Source organism: Carlito syrichta, unplaced genomic scaffold, assembly GCF_000164805.1.
Source record: "Carlito syrichta isolate Samal-C Ts95f unplaced genomic scaffold, Tarsius_syrichta-2.0.1 Scaffold9898, whole genome shotgun sequence".
NCBI classification, from domain to species: domain Eukaryota; kingdom Metazoa; phylum Chordata; class Mammalia; order Primates; family Tarsiidae; genus Carlito; species Carlito syrichta.
In genome coordinates, this window is record NW_006953994.1 from 1 (window position 1) to 5658 (window position 5658).

Sequence of the window (5658 nt, forward strand, 5' to 3'; positions counted from 1 at the left end):
TGACCCCGATGACCTGTGGGATTCTCTGCTTTGTTGGAGGCTGCGTCTGCTGTGGCCGTGGGGGCTGCTCATTGGTTCCCACGGGCAGTTCAAATCGCCGGTGCATGAATTTACACGAGGGTCCCCCCGGGCACAATCCCACGAAGTAATTCACACAGATGACTCTCTGCGTGTGCCGATGCCTACACAGGAGACCATGCTTGCAGAAGCCGCGGTTGTACCAAGGGCAGTCTTTGATCTTGGACTCAGGGTCGATGTGCAGGAAGGGGCACTCCTTGTTGCTACACTCCCCGAACTTGGAGTAGAAGTAGCACTCAGGCATCTTGGTCATGTCATACTCGTGTAAGAACTCGCACTGGTCCCCTTTCTTGCACAGCTCTCGCAGCCAGTGTTTGCACACAACTGTCTTCTCGCCACTGATGTGGCGAAATGGGCACACGCCCCCTTTGCCACAGGCAGCTTTCAAAAAGAATTCACAGACAACAGCCCCCGACTTGTCCATGCTGGGGAAGAGCAGCAGCTGCGCCCCGAGCTGTTGCTCCACCGCGATCTCCAAGTCGAACCTGATGTGGTCCACGCTGGCGATGAGTTCCTGCATGGTGGCGGCGGCGGCCCCCCGGCCCGGCTCCCCCTCAGGTCTCTGGCCGCCCTCACACCTCTACCCGCCGCCCGCCCCGCAGCTCGCAGAACTCCTCCCCCTCGTCTCGCCGCCGCTGCCGCCGCCCGAGGGATGCCCTGCATCATCTTTTTGATGATGTTGACTTTTAATATTTCCCAACTCTAGTGCAGGTAGCTGAATTTGTAAGTAGAAATTAAGCCACACTTACTTGTTTCAGTTGACAACGCTTCATCTTTTTGAAGAAATACATGATGTCGTTTTTGGAACATATTCCATATAACTGGTTGTATAACAAGAAAACTATTTTTCCTAGTACAAATATCAGCATCTCTTTGATTAGAGATGCATACATGAAGTTTAAGATTATAATTGCCATTTCCATTTCTTATAGCATTAATTGATCTGTTAAGAATTCGTTTACATCAGGCATGAGATAATCAGCCAGCATATATACTAAAATACTCATGGCCTTAGTCTTTAAAAATGAAATAAGCCAATTTGTGGAAAACATAATAAATATTCTGGTAGTTTCAGTCTAACTTATGCTATGACTGACTCTATCTTGAAAAGTTAACCTTTTAGAAGTCAACTGTTACTTAAGTTAACTAGACAGGAATGAGTCTTGTCAAGGAGTGTGTGACATGGCAACTGGTGTTATTTTTGACTCAAAAGTCTTTGATTTTTCAAACAAGATCAGTGGTCACATGGGTTCCTAGTGCAAACGTCAGAGGTGGGGAGAGGAAGTGAGACTCTCATATGCTAATGGGTATGTATGACTAAGGGGAAGTATGACTAAGGGGACAAGATACCACTATGCAATATCACAAAAGACTATACAAAAAGAATTTTTACACAATTCTGAATATGAAAATGAATCATTTTCAAGTTCTAATTCTGTAGTGGACTGAATAAGGGTTTTTCTAATAATGGTAACTGTGGCCTGGAACCTGTGAAATTTACCTTCTGTGGCAAAAGGGCTTTAGCAAGTGTGATCAAGTTTAAGATATTCACGTTGGGGGATTCTCCTGCATATCTATCTGGAGCCTAATGAAATCATAAGTGTCCTTCTGCAGGGGAGGCAGAGAGAGAGACTTGAGTCCAGAAGAGGAAGAAGCTGATGTTAGCCTGGGATAAGGGAGAAAGGAATTTGGGAAGTGGGGGCCTGAGCCAAAGAATAATGTGGGCTCTGGAAGTAGGAAAAAGCAGGACTCATCAATTCTGCAGCTCTAACTGCCAAACTTGGGTTAATTATACACAATTAAATAGTAAGGAACCTTTATAAAGTCAGAGTGTCCTTACTAGACAAATATAACACATATTGGATGCTGTCATCTCAGAATGCCTCACCTGGCATCCTAATCTAGAACTAGCCCTCGTATCCCGTTAAAGGCATACAACTGTGGCTCTCGCCTCTTAGCTCTCTTGGCTGTTTTTACAAAGTTGGTGTGCATGTCATATAGAGAATCCACACACATGAAATGGGAATTGAGAAATAGAATCTACTGTCTGAGTTGTTTTGCTTAGATGCTCACTCGTGTTGGGTCCAATCTGGATCTCTGAGAGACCTACCTTCCAGGTTTTCTGTTGAAGCCAGAGTGAACAGTGAAGCCTGGATAATAGGGCCTGAGAATGCTGACTGGGCATGACAAACTGTAAAGTTTGAGTGGAGATTCAGGGTTTTAGGAATGATGTAGTATTTCAAGGATTTGGTAATGTTTTTCATTGGTGGGCTCAGGATGGGGCTGAGGACTCTTGAGTGGGTGGTTGAACTACCTGTTAAGAAAGGAGCAGTTAAGATAGTGGGTGAAGTTGAGGGTGCAGTTTTTCCAACTTAGATGGGCAGTAAGGGGGAGATGCAGACATGAGGGTAGTATAAGAGTTTTGAAGACAAAATTAGTATCCTGACATTGACCTTGAACAGGAGGGGGCACCAGGAAGCCTGTCTTACTGGGAAATGACAAAAAACACACGGGACAGAGAGAACAGAATTATGTGGGACTGAGGAAAACAGAGAGCCAGGAGAGAGTGGAGGATGACAGGGTACCTGGGCTGGGGTTGATCTGCAGTGTGGGGAACCTTTTACTTCTTTGTTGGCTTATCAGAGTGAACATACAATGAGGCCACAGGGAAAAGTGCAAGTGCAAGTGAACAGACTGCTAGATGTAGTTACAGTCTGGACCAGTTGTTCTTGGTTCACCCAGGATGAACCCCAACCATTACAGGATGGACACTGCTCTTCTCATTTAGCCTTGGTGTTTGGTGGGTCTGATAGAAGCCAGGTCATGATGAGAAGTTTTGGTTACCTGGTTTCTTACTGCCCCATATTCAGACTCTGTCTCTCAAAAGGCCTAGAAGCTTGTCAGGACCACTTCTTTCATTGTTGATAATGTGTGGTCTTGCTCAACTCTACGAGTCTTCACTGAACTCCCTTGTTGAGTTCTGACAGAAGCTCTCCAAGCACCTCTTTAAAAAAAGTTTATTTTTGAGTTGGAGTCTCACTCCATCACCCAGGCTGGAGTACAGTGGCACGATCATGGCCACCCCAGCATAGACCTGCCTCAGCCTTCCAAGTAGCCAGAACTACAGGCATGTGCTACCATGCCTGGATAATTTTTTATTTATTTAGAGACAAGGTCTTTACAAGTTGCCCAGGCTGGTCTCGAACCCACGGGATTAGGCAATCGACTTACCTTGGCCTCCCAAAGTGCTGGGATTATAGGCTGAGCCACCTAACTGAGCCTCCCAAGCACCTCTTAACTTCCTACCATGGCCAGAAGGAGATAAAAGGTGGAATAGTGTGTCCTTTTTGGAGAAAAGTATTTCCAGGGCGCCTCTTAGTGTTGGATTACTACAAATTTCATAGATTTGGCAGATCCCTGGATGGTCAGACATCTGGATAGTCTCTGAGATTATCAAATTCTCACACTTTACTCTAGACTGCTGATGACTAGAGTTGAGCCTATCAGGGCTGTCCTTCTCATCGTGGGTGTCATTGTCATTGGTCATTCACTTGCACCCTTTGGCACATGCTATGTTACTCAGAAGTTCAGAGTAATTGCCATTTCTTGTTTATCATCACCAGTAGAATAGATTAATGTGAAGTTCTACAGAACGTCCAGATGGGCCAGATCTTTTAGAGTGCCAGTGCGTGCGTGCACACAGACACACACAGACACACACACACACACACACACACACACACACACAGAGAGAGAGAGAGAGAGAGAGAGAGAGAGAGAGAGAGAGAGAGAGAATGTGCACTCTCGTTGCCCTCATGTCAATGCAAATTGTTGCTGATTCATCTCCCTGATGAATTTCCAAACAAATGAATTTGCAGATGGACACTGTATACCAAGTCTCTGAACATGTGGTGGCATCTGTTCTAGCAAAGATATAATATCTGTCACAGCAGCTACAGTAGGACCACAAATGATGATGTTTGCAGCAATTTAGTTGCATCTGCCATTATCCATCTGAATTTGGAGATGCGAGACTGGTTAACTAAGTGGTGATAGGAGGGGAAAATCACTCCAAGTCCTTAAGTTTTGAAGACAGTCCTCATTTCTGCCATATGCATATATACAATTTAGATTTATATAAATGAAATGTCTGTCTGGGAGTGTGAGATTTGTTTTGATCCTTTATGTTGTCCTGGGGGAGTGGAGATCAGTGTTTCCTAAGATCATAGTTCTTAGTCCACAGGCCATGGAATAACTGTGAAGATTATCCCAACTGTCTAGTCTATGCAGTCTCACAATAATGCGCTTCTGAAAAAGTCACACGATGGTTGGGGGATGTCTATGGCCCGGGGGACTGAGTCTGAGACAAATGTGGACAAGGAATACATAGATTTCCTGATTTCCCCCCAAAGTCATTACTCTAGTAGGTGGTCATGGGAGTATTCTGAGTTTGCGAGTATCATGGCCAATAAGGTTCCAAGTCCAAGAGATCTTGAAATATCTGCATATTCACCTTTCTCTAGTGTCCAGTCACCCAAGTAAATGGCTATAGGTCTTTTTCAAGATGAACTTTGGAAACCCAGTGGGGAACACTTTGCTTTGTATTGCAGGGACACTTCTCATGGGAACCCAGCCTCTTTATTAGGTGATGCTCCTGGTGTGAGGACTATCTCAGGTCTTCACTGGGTAAAGGGTCATGATTTTCTACTGGAGCAGCTGACATCGGCTTTCTGCTCCTTTCAACTATGTCTACTAATGCCTATTAAATGACACACTGGTTGGTTGTTCTTGTCTATTGTCCTTTAAGGACACTGTACTTCTGAGGTAACTAATAGATCTCCAAAGGTCAGCCCCCACTTGCTTCACTCTGATATGACTGCCTCTTTATTATGCTCATGTTGCTGTTCACAGTTTCTGCCATTTCCATATCTTGTCATCACATTGGTGTTATGTAGCCCAGGCTCATTAATGAAGTCTCTTCCTTTGAGCATTGTCCTTGGATGAATAGCCACTGCTTGTATCTCAGTGATGCTAGTGTCCCTGTATCCAAAGTGGGGCTCACCAGCCCTCCTGAGGATTCCAGTCAGCTAGTGCTTTTTTCTCACCTCCAGAGGGCATGTTCCAAAATGTCTGCCTCTGAACTTTTGGATCCCTGACCCCAAAGGTATATTGTGGAGAAAGACAATTCTGATGCTAGCTAGGAAAGGTGACCTAGAGTTAGCTTAGACTCCACTAGTTATGGGTGAATTCTTCCACAAGACTAGGCTCACATCCAATGCTAGCCCTAAGTTTGAAGTTCTCAGGCCACCCATACTTCTGATCCACTTGCTACAAATTCAAAGGTTGCCAGATCATTTTGCCAGGTCTCAGTGGATATTTTGCTACCATGGCTCACAGAACTAAAAAAAAAAAAATAGCTATACTTATTATTTTTTTATTTTTTATTTATTTATTTATTTTTTCATTAATCAGTATTTTTTATTATGGTTTTGTGGGGTACAGTTAAGGGTTAGGTGTACAATGACGTTTCATTCAGGCACCCTGTAGATAAGAAGTGTTTTCCCATCCCCTGACAGATGA

General features: G+C 44.4%; 1 pseudogene across 1 annotated transcript; it reads right to left on the reverse strand.

Moving 5' to 3' along the window:
* Positions 1-4: 4 nt before the first annotated feature.
* Positions 5-729, reverse strand: LOC103255342 (annotated as a pseudogene). The gene has a single exon (XR_504016.1). The product of XR_504016.1 is annotated as a cleavage and polyadenylation specificity factor subunit 4 pseudogene (transcript).
* Positions 730-5658: the final 4929 nt, after the last annotated feature.